Source organism: Sciurus carolinensis, chromosome 10, assembly GCF_902686445.1.
Source record: "Sciurus carolinensis chromosome 10, mSciCar1.2, whole genome shotgun sequence".
Lineage (NCBI taxonomy): Eukaryota > Metazoa > Chordata > Mammalia > Rodentia > Sciuridae > Sciurus > Sciurus carolinensis.
Window position 1 is genome coordinate 46884395 of NC_062222.1, and position 16874 is coordinate 46901268.

General features: G+C 38.4%; 1 protein-coding gene across 3 annotated transcripts in view; it reads right to left on the reverse strand.

The window, feature by feature from the left end:
- The window catches only part of Mcub (mitochondrial calcium uniporter dominant negative subunit beta), a 136896-nt gene that overhangs the window by 91614 nt on the left and 28408 nt on the right, over nucleotides 1-16874 (reverse strand). The gene's annotated exons all lie outside the window — the stretch shown is intronic.

Sequence of the window (16874 nt, forward strand, 5' to 3'; positions counted from 1 at the left end):
TTCCTCTAAATATTAACACCCATATCCGTGGGTTGGGGACAGCCCACATTTTCTCCTGAATGCACATTCCTGGCTATACCCCAAAGACATCTATCTTGAGATTGCCCCCATTCTCCCTGGAATAGGCATCCGCTTTCCTAAACAAACCTCTGTCTATGCCTTGGAAAAGAAAAGTGAGGGTCAGATAAGAGCTGCCTCCCTGGTATTTACAGAAGCCCAGATCCTGGAGACATCCGGTCCTCATAACCCCTTCTCTCCCTTAGACAGTGATGCTTATCTGGGCCTTGGAAAAATATATTAATGCTCCAAAAGGTTGATAAAAATCCAGGATTCTTTCCATCTATCTCAAAGAAACAAAAGTTTTCCTCCCTTCTTTGGGGGGCTGCCTCTCCCCTGTGTATAAATGGGCAAAATATATTGTTCTCTGGCTTTGTCTACAGGATTGTGAACCTGCCATCTACACAGAGAAAGTCCATTGACTTTCATCACATTGCCTGTGAATCAAGGTATGGGAAACTGATGCCCATTTTTCTGCAGTACTTATACACATGTGTACACACACACACTCCTCACATAACTTTACAAGTGGCGTAACATCAAACCCTTCACAGGTTTGACAAAACAGTAGGAACAGCAACATCAACAAGTTTGAAAGGGAGCATCCACTAGGAAGCAAACAAGATTCCCCCAATATATTTAGGTCAGCCTTAGAGAAAAGGCCTCCTCAAAGGTGAAACATGCTTATAGGAGTATTATATTAAAAGACAGAATAAAAACAAAACTTCTGAACTTGCCCCATGGAGGGGCTATGGGTCTCTTTAATTCTAGCCCATCCTAACTAGATCCTGCTCAGGAATCAAAGTTTTTCTCAGCCCCCTCTCAGATCTACTCTACCATTAGCTGACAGGGACCCAGCAATGTCTAATGGCCTAAATCGACAACATTTAAGTCAGTGTGTTCCCCGTGTGCTTCAGATGGCCAACTATGTTAGACAGATCTTTAAAATGGCTTTTAATCCATTAATCTATCATTTACCAAAACAACAGAGAAAAGCACAAAGTGGTAACTGTAGGATACTCATAATCTCCTGGAGAGTTGAGGATTTATTATAGGCATTGAGCATCAATAAGGAAAGAAAATGCTGCGTCTGAGGTGCAACACTCACGGACCCAGTTCTATCCATTCTTTCTTAGATGAGGGCACCACTGTCTGAAAAAGTGAAAGAATTGCTATGGTAGCACAGGTAATGCTAGAACTAAAATTAGAACTGAGATTTCTATCAATGTCAAGTACTTCTCTCATTTAATCACTAAAAATTTCTACATCCTACAGTGGAAATGGGTTGATCCTCAGCCTAGATGTCCCATACCACAAGAAACTATGACTGATTTGCATTTCCAAGATACCTCCATCCTAGGAAAGCAAAGTCCTGTATAAGACATACAACATTTAGGATATAATTCATATTAGAGAGGTGTAAGTTTGACCAGCAAAATTCAGTTATCATTAGGACTGAATCACCAAAGGGAACTGATAAAACCAAACTTTTGAGTCCTCAAGATCACTGGCAGGATCCAGCAGAGAACATTCTAAGGTAGAGTCACATCCCAGGGCCTTCTGGATAGCCTTCTTCCAACACTACTGCACAGAAAGACTTTAGAGGGGCTGGGAGATAGCTCAGTCGGTAGAGTGCTTGCTTTGTAAGCACAAGGCCCTGGTTTCGATCCCCAGCACCCCCCAAAAAAAATAAATAAATAAATAAAAAAGAAAGACTTTAGATACTCCAAACCCATATGCTTCACAGCTAAAAATATTTAACTTCAGAAAAAAAGAATAAAAGCTATGCTATTGTTTGAATGTCCCCCCCAAACTCATTGAAATCTAATCCCCATCGTGAGGTATTAAAAGGTGGGATCAGGTGGGCTCTTTAAGAAGTAATGAGGTCATGATGGCTCTGTTCTCATGAATGGATTCATGAGTTAAAAGGTTATCTTGAGGGTGGGTCTGTTATAATAGTCAGTTTGGCTCTGTCTCTGGTATGTGCTCCTCTTGTCATGTGGTACCCTGAGCCAGGTTGGCACTCTACAGAGAGTCTGCACCATAAATAAGGCCCTCACTAGATGTGGTCCCTCAACCTTGGACCTCCCAGCCTCCAGAGGTGAGCTGAATAACCTTTATCCTTTATAAATTACCCAGCCAGTGGTATTCAGTTTTAGTTAAAGAAAACAGACAAAGGCTACCTACAAAGCCATTCCCTGCCACTCTGGTTGTTTCAATAACTCCCCAAATATTTTCAATTATACAAGACCAAGAGGTTGAAGAGAAGGATCAAACAAAGACAGAAGAAACAGAATGGGATTTTGAATGGGAACTGTTGAGTTTCACTTGATTTGACATTCAAACTTAAGCAAAGCTCAGCACTTAATTAAGCCAGGCTTCAAATTCCACTCTGTAAGCCATGATATTCAATTCTGTTCTCAGACCACAGAATTTAATTAAATATCATTGTTAAGAATATCCTCTCCACTTGCAACTTTTCCCCCAAATGAAGTGATATTTTTGTAAAAGTATTAAGTGTCAAGGACATTCAATAAGTTTTTTCATATGAAATTAAAATTTAAGCATCCTTCAGAGATGACTAAAGCCCAGTCTATTTATTCTAACACAACTCTTGTCTGATACAAAATAGCTGACTGATTATATTCTGAACAGCTGAATATATTTTGGTCTATTGAAATAATTTCACAATTATTTCTTTCAATATCAATTCAGAGAACAAAATAAAAATTAACCATTTGGCTATGGAAATAATAATGTATTTTAAAAGTAAAGGAACTCATTAGATGTCTGTTTGAAGTTCTTAAAAAGTCCTTTTAATCAGGTCTTATAGGTAACACTAAATATCAGTGGCCCAGGTCATAACTTGACCTAATTTTCCTGAGATTTAAACTCACTACAATTTCATATCTAAAATTATGATCCCCTCTGTCACTAAATATCTATTAGCAAGCTGGGGTGGGAAGTTATGAGACTGACAGTGCTTCCCTGCCCTGGTGTAGCCCTCCCCACCACCCCTGTCTTTGCGCCAATCTGGGAAGCCTGTCCTTCTGGTCTCTCCCTCTTCCATCCACGCTTCAAGCTTATCTGCTGTGTATTCTTGTTCTCTCTGGGGATCATTTAGGGGCTACTTCTCCTTCCCTGTTTTAATGTAATCTGACAAAAGGCCTGGGTGCTCTTCACAAGCTCTATTGGAAAGGTTTGGGAATCTCATGCAAATTGGCCACTAGGTACTCCTGTGACATTCCTAAGAACATGTGCAAACTGAACCCCACCAAAACCCTCACAAGAGAGCTACACTTCTCAACAATCCACGAAGACTCCATGAGGCAATTCTTTAGATAGATAATTACTGAGAACCCAATATCCACACAAATTGTTTCCCATAGTGAATATGCTCTATTTTAGAAACTCCCAGGGATCTGCTGAATTTAGAAAAGTGACAACCATCTAGGCAGCAGGCATCATTAAATATAAATGGAAGCACTGAGCTATAAAGTAAGGCTATACCTTTTCCCCCAGGCCTTTCTCCTGTGAGACTGAAAAACATTTTGCCAATTATTCCTATCTGGGAAAAATTCAAGTTGACAAGAATTTTTGGAGTATCCTTGGACTGACTATAGCATTCAAAATGCAGAGAGGCAGCACCCCTGATATTTACTCAGACTTAGATTTTTCCCTCTGACTTTGTATCTCTATAATGATGCCAGAGAGTAATTGAGCTAAATGATCTGGAAAAAAATATTTACTATATTACTTAGGATAACAAAATAAATAAAATTCAAAATAGCTAAAAATTTGAATGTGTCATCATTAGCTTATTTTATGACTAGATACAAAGTAGGAGATATAAATGTACAGTGCATTGGCAAGCTTAACAATAGTCAAACTGTCTGAACTATAGAACCAATTTTCAAATAAGTATTTTTGTCTCTTCTGGGAAAAAAAACCAAAAGCATTCATTTCAGTGTTCTAAATAAATTCTACTAAAAATAATCATTTTATATTTTGAAATTTTACCAGCTGATCATCATATATGCAGTCACAGAAAGAAGTGGGGCATACAGCCCTGAGTGCTTGGAGTAACCTCAAACAACCATCAGTGTTGGAATTGTTCAGACTTAGAGATGCCTGAAAGGCCAGAGGCTGCAACAAATGGAGTTTAAAGTCTCCCTAGTTGCTTTACCTAAGTAAAGTCCATGGGAAAATCAGAAATAAAGGGGAATTTGTTTTTCAGCAAACTTTTGGACAACAGTGCTTTTATTACTCCAGTGATTCCCTGCATACTGACTCCAATCTTTAGGGGAAACTCCTATTTTTTTTAATTATATGGAATATATTGATATATGATTCCTAAAATATTATTGGGTATTGTAAAACTGTCCCTTTTCACCATCCACACACATAAGAGAGATGTATGCATTTCTATTTGTACATACAGTCAGCTTGCTCTAGCACTGAAGTGAACATAGGCACCCTCAGAACTGAAGGACACTATTGTTATCTAGAAATATTTGAAGAAAAAATAAAACATTAGAGGAATCTCTTAAGCAAATGCATAAAAATAACTTAAAACAAAACATACCTTTAAAATGTTTTCTCCTGACTCTCTTACTCTCCTAATATTCATGTACTGTGTATGTCACTACTTTCAAGTTCTCCTGTGACTGCTGAAAAAAAGCATAAGGGGACTTTCTACTGTAATGGAAATATTTTAGAGGGGTATGTCACACAAGTTAATGTATTGTCAAACTCATAAAAGTATGCACAGAGGATGTATTATGTCTTTGCTTGTAAATTTTATTTAAAAATGAACTACAAACAAATATGGACAGGTCTCGTGGACAGTCTACTTTTAGCAATTACATGGAACAGTGATTTTAAAACTATTTTCTGTGTCTTTTGCTGGAACAAATGATTAAATGTATTGAACTTACAGCAGACAGGATCCTCCTCACTGTTAGAAGTTTTAAATATATATATATATATATATATATATATATATATATACACACACACACATGTCGGGGTATCGCGGACCCCACCCTAGTCTGGCACTGAGCCGGGGTGGCCCAGTTTGCAACATCGAGGACCTCAGTCTGGGGCCCCTGGTTTGCAACAAACAGCTAACACTGCTGACTCATGCTCGCTGCGTGCCCTCTTGTTGCCCTTATTGTATTACATTGTTATCATGCTCTCCCCACATGCTCAGTAACTCTGATTGGCTGCTGTATATGAGGTGATTCTTGTAACTGCCTAGAGACTGATCTCAGGCTGACTCTGATTGGCTTATGCTTGCTATATAACCCAGACACTTCCTCGAATAAAGAGCATTGTTTGTTTGGCATTGTTCGTCATTCATTGTTCGTCGTTCATTGGTCTTTGTCTTTTGGGCTTTTTTGTTCGTGTGAAAAGGAAGCGTACGCATTATCATTGCCTCCGCAGGCGGTGGGCAGTGATAAGTGGGGCCAAAACCCGGGAAACTGAAAACTTTATAAAGAAAACAAGGTAAGATATTTTAAAATTTTTTAACAAGTTAAACCGGTTATAAAAAGGTCAAAAAATAAACAGGTGAAAGGCAGCCTTTAAAGGCAGCCTTGACGTTCGCGGTACGCGACTATCTAGAAGCAAAAGTAAACAGGTGAAAGGCAGCCTTGACGTTCGCGGTACGCGACTATCCGGACTAAGCGAGAGGCGGTCCATATTAAAGTGAAAGTAGCACACGAAAGGCGGCTACCTGGACTAAGCGAAAGGCGGTCCACATTAAAGGTATTAAAGTGAAGGTAGCACGCGAAAGGCGGCTACACCCTGGAAAGGCGGTTCAAGGACTAGATAAGCACGTGGAACGCAGCTTACATTGTACAAGATGGGGTCTGAAATCAAAAGTTCGTATGCAACAACCCTTACAGGAACTGCTTAAGGCCAATGGTACACCTTTAAAAATTAAAACTGCTAGAACATTTTTAGATACAATAGAGAAGGTAGCTCCTTGGTTTTTAGATGAAGGATTATTAAATATTCCACAGTGGGAACATCTTGGAGAGGATCTTCATAGGGCAGATCGACAAGATCCACTGCCTGATGGAACTATGGCTATATGGTCTTTAGTGAGAGGGTGTCTAGACACAAATAAGGACAAATTTGTTGAGCCCCTTACAGAGGGAAGTCAAGTTTTGGAGGAAATAAAAGCATTAGAAAGGGCGTCAATAAGATCAGAGACAGACAAGGAAAATGAAACTGGATGTGAGGATAGTTCAGATGAAGAGGAAGATTTACTGTGTAGACTAAAGAAGAGATGGGGCAAACACACACCACACATGGTGACCCTGCACTCTCAGCTCTTAGAACCAGCCCAACCATCAGTGGCATGTCCTAGTAAGGAGTATAATATAGTAGCCCCAGTCCCCACAAATATTGGGAGATAGTTGTTTCACAATTTTCTGCATCCAAACCTGAATTGATTACTAACCAGGAACGGCCGTATCATTTTTCCAGGACTTTTGTTCTTTTTTAATTATGTTTTTTTTTTTTTTTTGAGCTCATGATTTTTTGATTCAACTAGAGTTTTTGAACATCTGTTACATTGCAATGGAGATTCACCTATAAAGTTTCAAGGCCTTTGATTTTGTGTTATATGTATGTTGTGCTGTCTGATGTCATGTTTTGTCTGTATCAAAACTGAGCGCTCCTAAAATTAAAATTTAAAAATGGATCCAGATACTTTTAATTCACGTGATTTAAAGGTTCAATTCAAATTGGGTAAACTAAGAAAAGAAAAATGTCTTTGAAAATAACTTGCAAGTCTCTAGGTGGTCAAGCTAATAAAATATTGATGTTAATAAAATGTCTAATATCAATTGTTTCTAGGACTTTTCTTCAACAGGAAAGAGACAACAAATACTGTTCAGGACACTTGTCTGATATCTTGGTTTTTGCAGAATAAGTGAATTAGAGTTAACATGTATGGTATTACTCAAATGTTTTTGTAGAGACATCTGATTAATTTACAAAGTTAAAATGCTAATTGTTAAATAACATCGAGTACTTTTAACTCTTTAAATTACATGGGGTAACATACTTAAACATTATTGGTGTTTTCATAGGTTGGTAAATAAAAAGGCTTACAATTACTTTGTATCCTCACTACTATAAAAACAAGGTTACTAAGAGTTATGTCCTAACAAGTGCAATTCTATATACAAAGGGTCCCAAAAGTTTCAACTGTGTTTCAATTAGAGTACTATAAACAACAAAATATTTAGTCTTATTAAAATAGAGTAATTTATCTGAATTCAGAAATTTCATAAGAGTTGTTTCAGAATGTGAACAAAAAGGGGTCAATAAATAGGAAAGAGAAAATAAAAGGTTCTGGGTATGGAAATATATTTAATAAAAGGGAAAAAGAAATGTTTCTGGGTAAGAAAGTGCTTGTGTGATGCTAAGAAAGTCTATGTAAGTAAAGGGCAAGTTTCAACAAGTTTGCATGTAACTAAGATGGTTATATGTATGTGAAACATTTAAAGCTATTTAAGGTTTTTCCTAAGGTGAATTACTAATGTTCTAATATAAACCAAAGTTTAATCTATATGGTAAAATGACATGGTAAAATAACAAGGATTTCTTGGAAACACTAATTTACTCTTAACTTTGTGTCTGTTAAGTTTTATTCTTTAGAACAATTAGTCTTAAAAAATAGGGGTTTATACAATTATGGTTAAGCAACTGTTAGAGTATTGTACTACGTTATAGAGTCTAAATTTTTCTTTACTGGAGCCAAGGCTCGGTTTGTGTGTTTCCACAGGATAAAACATCGCCTATCTGGGATCCTGAGCGATAAGCCTTGTTGGGTACCACAGTGGCCCCTCACTAAGGAAAAACTAGAGGCTGCTCATGAATAATCAAATGTATCCTATGGGACCTATCCAATGTGGGTTACCATTAGTCTCAGCTTTACCTAAACACTGGCCCACCATTATATTAGACTTAAAGGACTGTTTTTTCTCCGTTCCCCTCCATAAAAAGGATTGTTGGAGATTTGCTTTCACTCTGCCTGCTATAAATCATTCCCAACCTGATCAAAGATATGAATGGATAGTGTTGCCTCAGGGCATGGCCAATAGCCCTACAATGTGTCAAATATATGTAGATAAAGCTTTAAAAACCACTCGAAATAACTTTCGGGAATTGCTTATCTATCATTATATGGATGACATATTAATATGTCATAAAGATAAAGACATTCTAACACAGGCATTACAGTTCATGACTGAAAAATTAAGTTTTTGGGGATTACCCATAGCACCAGAAAAATTACAAACAGGAGAACTACAACATTATCTAGGAACAAAACTGTCTGCTACTACAGTCCAACCTTTAAAGCTTACTATCAGAACAGACCAATTAAAAACCCTAAATGATTATCAAAAATTATTAGGAGATGTCAATTGGATCAGACCTTACTTAAAATTATCTACAGGAGAGTTAAAACCTTTATTTGACATCCTTAAAGGTGACCCTGATTTAAATTCTAGTAGAAGTCTTACCCCTGAAGCAAAAAGGGCTATACAATTGGTTCAAGAACGGTTACAATCTTGTCAGATAGTTCGCTGTGATCCGTCACAGCCATTAATGTTGGTTATTTTTCCTGAGAGTCATAGCCCCTCAGGTGTTTTATGGCAAGGTGGCCCACTACAAAGCATTCATCTCTCTAGTTCTCCTACAAAAATGTTACGGTCCTATCCTACCGCTATGGCTCAGCTAGTACTCAAAGGCATAGAAACATGTATCACCACCTTTGGTGTACAACCAACAACCATTGTTACTCCATATACTGTCAATCAACTATCATGGCTAATAAATAATGATTCAGATTGGACTGTACTCTACTGTACCACTACTGCAACTTTTGATAATCATTACCCCAAACATCCTTGGATCCAATTCTGTAAAATACTCCCATCATTTTTCCTAAAGTCACTAGATCTAATCCTATAAAAATTGTACAACCGTTTTTACTGATGGATCTAAAAATGGAGTTGGGGCTGTTCTCATCAATGACAAAGTCTATACTCTCATTATTCAACCCCACTCCGCTCAAGTTACCGAATTGGCTGCAGTAACTATGGCTTTCAAATTATTAAATAATGTGCCTTTTAACCTATTAACAGACAGCTATTATATTGTCAACTCTTTATCTGTTTTGGAAACAGTACCTTATATCTCTCCACATTCTACTATTGCTCCTTATTTTTCTAGTCTACAAAAAATAATCCTTCAACTTTGTGAACCTTTCTATGTGGGACATATCAGGGCCCACACTAATTTGCCAGGACCTTTATCTAAAGGAAACACTATTGTAGATTTGGCTACTAGATCTTCCTTTGTGTTTTCTGTGGAAGAACAATCAAAACTTTTCCATGACAAATTTCATGTTAACTCTACTACCTTAGTAAGAAAATTTCAAATCCCAAAACACCTTGCTCGACAGATAGTCAAAAACTGTCAACACTGTGCACCCCTTATCCCGGTACAGTCAATTGGAATTAATCCCCGAGGTCTTTTGCCAAATCATATATGGCAAATGGATGTAACTCATATATTAGAATTTGGTAATCTCAGATATGTACATGTGTCTACTGATACCAGTTCAGGAGTTATTATGGCTTCTGCATTATCTGGAGAAAAGGTTTCCAATGTCATTTAACATTGTTTACAAGCCTTTGCCTGTTGGGGCATTCCAAAAATCATTAAGACAGACAATGGATCTGCCTATACATCTAAAAGTTTCAAACAGTTTGCAAACACATTAATATACAATTAATTACCGGAATTCCTTATAATCCACAAGGTCAAGGTATTGTAGAAAGAACCCACCTTACCCTAAAAAATTGTTTAATAAAACAAAAAGGGGGAATAGGGGTCTCCTTTAGATCCCCCAGAGATAAATTAAATCTAGCTCTTTTTATTCTAAATTTTTTAACTCTTGACAATGATGGGCGCTCAGCTGCCGACCGTCACACCTCGCCCAACCCCGCTCCACAGCATTGGGTGCGATGGAAGGACGTGTTAACTGGAGCATGGAAAGGTCTGGATCCCGTCTTACGTTGGGTCCGAGGATCTGTTTGTGTCTTTCCACAGGATCAACAAACTCCGGTCTGGATTCCCGAGAGACTGACCAGAACAATACAACATGAGAGTGACAACTGGACAGCCAGACTCGGAACTTATGGGCTATAGTTAGAGCTTGGCCATATCCTCTGCCTTTAACTAATACTTCCTCTTTATATACTAACTTACAACCTTTCTTTGCTCTCTTAGGAGGACCAGAAATATTATGTTTCCACCTACGCCAGTTTGTGTTTTCTCCCCTTTTATGTTTCAGCTAACAAACAAAAAAGATGTTTCTCTCAATCTCTCTCAATGTTGGAATGCTTCTAGGTTCTCACAGGCAGTCTTAATGTGTGTTCCTACCTTCCTACCAGTCCCAGTCTTTGTTACAGGTACAGAGTACTATTATCAAGAAACAGGAGAGATTTTGGCATCATAACGGCCGTGATCGCCACGGTAGCAGTCACCGCACCAGCAGCATTGACGCAACCATACAGACCATACAGACAGCAACAACAATCACTTGGCCGAAAATACAGCTGCAGCCTTATAGACTAAAGAGACCCTAAACCAACATCTAACAGCAGGCATACTCCTTGTAGATCAGAGAGTGGACCTATTACAAGAACAAGTGGACATATTACAAGAACTTTTGGGACTGGGATGTGTTTACTCTTTAAGAGCTGTCTGTGTTACTTCCATTGTATATGATAATTCCAGCACCATAGCTGGGTTATCTAGAAAATTGCCAGCCTACTTGGTCGTCTCAATTTGATAATCTTACCTCACAGCTTAGGGCTGAAATTGTCAAAGTTAATTCTACTAGGGTACAAATTGCTTCTATGTCTGAGCTGGCTAAGTGGTTTTCTTCTGCTTTCAATTTTGTACAACAGTGGGCAAGCCTTGATACTTTGGGGTTTTTACTCCTCCTTGGTAGTTGTACAACTACGAGCCACCCAACAAAAAGACCGGATTATTTTTCATCAGGCCATGACCGCCCTAGAGGCTGGCAGTTCCCCTCAAGTTTGGCTTTCTATGCTGGACCGGTAGTCAATGACGGGTAATGAAGGAGGTGGCCATGTACCAACCTAAGACAGAAGCTGTAGCATGCTCTACAGTCTTTGATGACGGGTAAGGACATGAGCTGACCCCTCAACCTAAGACAGGCACGGTCTCAAGCCTTTTCTTTTAATAAAGGAAAGGGGGAGCTGTCGGGGTACCGCGGACCCCACCCTAGTCTGGCACTGAGCCGGGGTGGCCCAGTTTGCAACATCGAGGACCTCAGTCTGGGGCCCCTGGTTTGCAACAAACAGCTAACACTGCTGACTCATGCTCGCTGCGTGCCCTCTTGTTGCCCTTATTGTATTACATTGTTATCATGCTCTCCCCACATGCTCAGTAACTCTGATTGGCTGCTGTATATGAGGTGATTCTTGTAACTGCCTAGAGACTGATCTCAGGCTGACTCTGATTGGCTTATGCTTGCTATATAACCCAGACACTTCCTCGAATAAAGAGCATTGTTTGTTGGGCATTGTTCGTCGTTCATTGTTCGTCATTCATTGGTCTTTGTCTTTTGGGCTTTTTTGTTCGTGTGAAAAGGAAGCGTACGCGTTATCATTGCCTCCGCAGGCGGTGGGCAGTGATACACACACATATGGAAATGTAAGCTTTGATGATACATTAGAATTGGTTTTAATAAGAACTTATAGCATGTGTACATCATATAAAATGCATATGGTATGTTATAAAACAAAAAATAATATTTTATATTATTTTACTTACTACTTTGGTCTTCTGAGCTAGTGCCACATCTGGTAGCAAGCAGCACACCTAGCTAGCCACCAGGTATTGGTTCCCAGATGCCAGAAACCTTGGCTCTTTGGAGGAAAAGCTAATTCTAAGGTTGGGGCAGGAAAAACATAAAATGAGCCTGTAATATCCAGTTGGACCAGGAAATAAGGAAGTACTCAAAGAATGATAGAAAAGGGTGGGGGGTAGCACAGTGGCAGAGCACTTGCCTCGCATGTGCAAGGTCCTGAGTTTGATCCCTAGCACTGCAAATAAAAAATAAAATTAAAAATCTACATGAAGACATCAAAAAGATGCAAGAGTCAAATTGAGGGGTCCCAAGTAGCCAACTCTAGGACACTTTCAGCATCACAATAAATAATGATAATAAATGATGGCCCATTTAATAAATAATCTGTAAGTTCATACTGGCACTCAAAACTTTAAAATTTAGAAGTACAAATAAGGAAAAATGCACCTATATTTCAAAGGGTGTTGGCTATGTTAGGTAAACCCCATCTAACTGTACAGTTTCCAATCAGCTGTTATAGTGCCACACATAAACATATCAAACATAAAAGCAAGAGCAACAAGACCAAAAAACAATCTGGAGTAAGCAAAGGATAAGCAGGAAGAATGAAACCTCTCGTTAGTATCTCCAGAGCTAACAGAAGACATGGCCTCTATAAAGCAAGAGTAAGATTCTTAAAAATTTGTGTGGGTGTATGAAACATCTTTTTTTTTTTTTTCTTTTGAGGTAGAGTCTTGCTATGTTGCCCCTGTCTGGTCTTGAACTCCTGGACTGAAATGATCCTCTTGCCTCCATCTCCTGAGTAGCTGGCATTATACATATGCATCACCACTACAGGCCCTCTGTCCCCCTCCCCACAAGGAGGGAATTCAGCAAATATACAAGAGTTTTGGGAAATTAAAGAATTAAATGGCAGAAAGGAAAACTTTAAATGAACATTTAAGAGACTGGGTTAGGAAAACCTTCAGCCTATATTCCCAGCAGCTCAGGAGGCTGAGGCAGGAAGATCTCGAGTTCAAAGCCAGCCTCAGCAAAAGCGAGGTGCTAAGCAACTCAGTGAGACCCTGTCTCTAAATAAAATACAAAATAAGGCTGGGGATGTGGCTCAGTGGTAGAGTAACCCTGAGTTAAGTCCCCAGTACTGCCCCCCAAAAAAAGAAAGAAAATCTTCCAGAAAGTAGAAGCAAAAGACCAAGAAATGAAAATTTAAGAGAAAAAAAGATTAGGACAATAGAAAAGTAGAAGATAGATCGTGGAGATTCACTATCCAAATAAAGGGGATTCTAGAAAGCTCAACTTCAGAAAAATGGAGAAAATATTCAAAGAAGAACAAAAAAAATTCTCCCAGAGCTATAAGACACATTTCCAAACTAAAAGGCCCAACCTAGCAGCCAGCACAATGATGGAGACAATATGCACCAGATGCATCTTTAGGAAATTTCTGACCACCATGAATGAAGTAGTGACTCCACAAACTATCAGAAATTAAAAAAAAAAAAAAAAGATAGGTCTCATACTGAGGATTAAAAATCAGAAGGGCACTGGCTTTAACAATAACAAGGAAGCTAAACTATAATGGAGAAATGCCTCAACAATTCTGAGGAAAAGGCTCTCCCCTCTCAAGTCGAGTCTGCAGCCAGACTACACAGTGCAAAATCATATGCACACACCCTCTCCACTGGAAAGTTGTCAGGCATCAGGACCCAACACGAAGAGGATGATGGTGAAGGGGGACAGCAAAGTGGCAGCTGAACAGTGTACAGGAGCAGGTGAGAGGCTCCCAAGAAAAATTCTTTACTGAAGATGATATGGAAAGAACTTCTGATGAGTTTCAGTATACTGAAAGGAGATTTATATAACTGAAGGAATGCTTGAGACTGAATTACTGAGCAGTATGAGGGAAACTCAGCACACCAGCATATGCTGGTGCACACGGACTGCAATTTTTAACTCCAGATAAGACATACATTATATAAAAAAGAAAAGGTGATCATTGTTTTCTGACATGAATCACCAGCGAATAGCATCTATGTAGTCAAGTTCAAGTAAAGCCTGAATACTGAGCTAAGATTATAACACTTTAAAGAGAAAGGACACAAGCCTCAGTCAGATGTGAAAAGAGCCAAGTCCTCATCTTCCATAGAAGGCAACAGAAAATACCTAAAATTGAAATATCAAGTCATAGTAAAGTAAGCACATCATTTAGAACCATGAAGATAAACAAAACTTATGAGCTAAGAATAGTAAATGCTTTCTTCTAGGAAGGGCATGGAGGCCTACTATTTTTCATAGTAATTTGTACATATTTTGGTACTGGGGATTGAACCCTGGGACACTTAATCACTAAGCCACACCTCCAGCCCTTTTTATTTATTTATTTTGAAACAGGGTCTTGCTAAGTTGTTTACAGACTTGTTAAATTGCTGAGGCTGGCCTCAAATTTGTGATCCTCCTGCCTCAGCCTCCAAGTCACTGGGATTACAGGCATGTGCCACCACCTCTGGCTTGTACGCATCTTTGACTCAGGATATATGTAATATGAATCCAATAAAAATAAAAACTGAATTTTTAAATACTTTTTTCCTAGTACTAGAGATTAGATCCTGGACTCCACAGCTCAAAACTAATTTTTTTTTTAAATACACTTTTTCCTTTCTAAGGGCCTTCCAATAAAAATGCAACTCAATTTCAAAATCCCATAAAACATCTAGATAAGACATGGCAATTACATTAGATGTAGTCTTCACTTGTTCTAATCAAATAATGTTTTTAAACTGGAGTAGACTTAAATTATAAGCAATTATACGGCCACGACAAATGTAAGCATCTTACTGTTCACAAGATACTTTCAGTGCACTTCAATTTTTCAACATCTTTGAAGGGTTTTTTATTTTATTTTTATAGGTAAAGAAAATGAGGATTAGAAAGTTACAACTTATCCTTAGAATTTAAAGGAAAAATGAAGACTTATGATGATATTCTCAGCATAATTTTAATAGCATTCTAAAAGAAAATTAGCTTTTAAGAATATGCTCGCTTCACAAAGTAATAAAAAAAAAAACCAGATAATCTATATGAATTGCTCTTAATTGAGGAGTATTTCTCCCTAGTTAAAAAAAAAAAAAGAACAATATAGGGAGCTACCATTAGACAAATTGGTTAATGGTAATTTTTTGGATCTATTTCAGCTAGAGGGAAGAAACAAAAAGAGGCTCCTAACAGCTCATTTAAGCTATGATAAGGCAATTTTAAGTAAAGGTCATGGCTGAGAAACAAGTAGGAGGATCCCTCCATGGTCAGGCAGACGGGTACTATTCAGTCAGGTGAGTGATATGCCTTGAGTCCCTGTTCTGTGCAAGGTCTGTGCCAGACTCTGGGGATATCAAGTAAGCAGGACGTAAACCCTGCCCTCATAGATCTCACTGATCAGGAGGTCCAAGAGAAAAAAACACATCATGCACTACAAGAAAAACAGGAAATTACACTCCATATATGTATAATATGTCAAAATACCTTCTACTGCCATGTACAATAAGAAAAAATTTTAAAAATAATAAGTTATAGTTAAAAAATTCCTTTTAAAAAAAAGATATATGTTAGTTGCAGCAAACTGCAATTAAACCTCACCTAGGAATTCATGGGAGCAACACCAGTGAAGAGACTCAACTCAATAAAAATGGTCTGTAAACCGGGCATGGTGGTACACACCTGTAATCCAGCAACTTGGGAGGCTGAGGCAGGAGGATCTTAAGTTCAAGGTCATTCTCAACAATTTGATGAGACCCCATCTCAAAATTAAAAATAAAAAGGACTAGGGTTATAACTCAGTGGTAGGATGCCCCTGGGTTAAATCCCAGTACCACTAATAAATAAAAAAGTAAATAAAAATGGTCTGCATCTGTTCCTCAGTTTCTAATCATGGTTCAGGAGTAGGTGACTAATGTGTAAGTTATCTGTAGGATTCTGCTCAAGGTGCTAAACCTAAAAGCTTTTCCTCTGCTTTAAAGCAAAGTAAGTGGGGCATGAGCTGAGGTAGCTGGCACAGGATCCAGATTCAGAGAGAGGGAGAACATTTACTGATGCCCTAAACACGTGCTGGGTTAGGATGATCAAGTATTTTTCTGCAAACAGACTTCCTTGAAAATTATTGCTAGCAGGGGAAGTAAATGCCAGAGTGCAGCGAAAGAGCTAAACCTGGGAGTTAAACCAGTTTTGCTATGCCCTCTGGCAAAGAGTTCTTTGGAACATTCACCTTATGCATTCACACAAGGAGGAACACCTGGGGCAGGCATAACCTTCACCCTGAAGCATAAGAGGAGGACAAAGACCTTATACTTTAGGTTCTGTCTTCCAAAGAAATTTATGAGTGCATGAGTAGTTACCCTTTGGAGGACTAACAGAAGAATGCCAACATAATTACACAAATAACTGCCGAAAGCACAATATACTCATTCTAAAGAAGACTGTTGTTTAAGTCTGGGGAACATCAATCAGTGTGTTACTTTTAATGAACAACACATTTCCGTTTTTTTTTTTTTTACATAAGCAATACTACCACCAATCAATGGTTTTCAAAGCAAGTTCCAAGAAATCTGTGGAGGGGACCTAAACCTAGTAGGGATTTCCAGAGGAACAGCTAGACAGATCAGAGACTGGAACCCCAACATCATTTACCACGAGTGTCCACTTTATCCTTTACGTTTTGGGTTTCATCCTAACACACACCTTTAATCTGAAAATCTTTCTTGATGGTTTATCACAGTAAAAAAGAAGTGGGGGAATAAATTGGTAACTACAAATAATTCTAAAAACAAATCTTAAAAGAAAGATGTTAAAATGTAATGTTATAAGTCACTTTTCAGAAAGAACAAACATAGCTGGGTGGCCC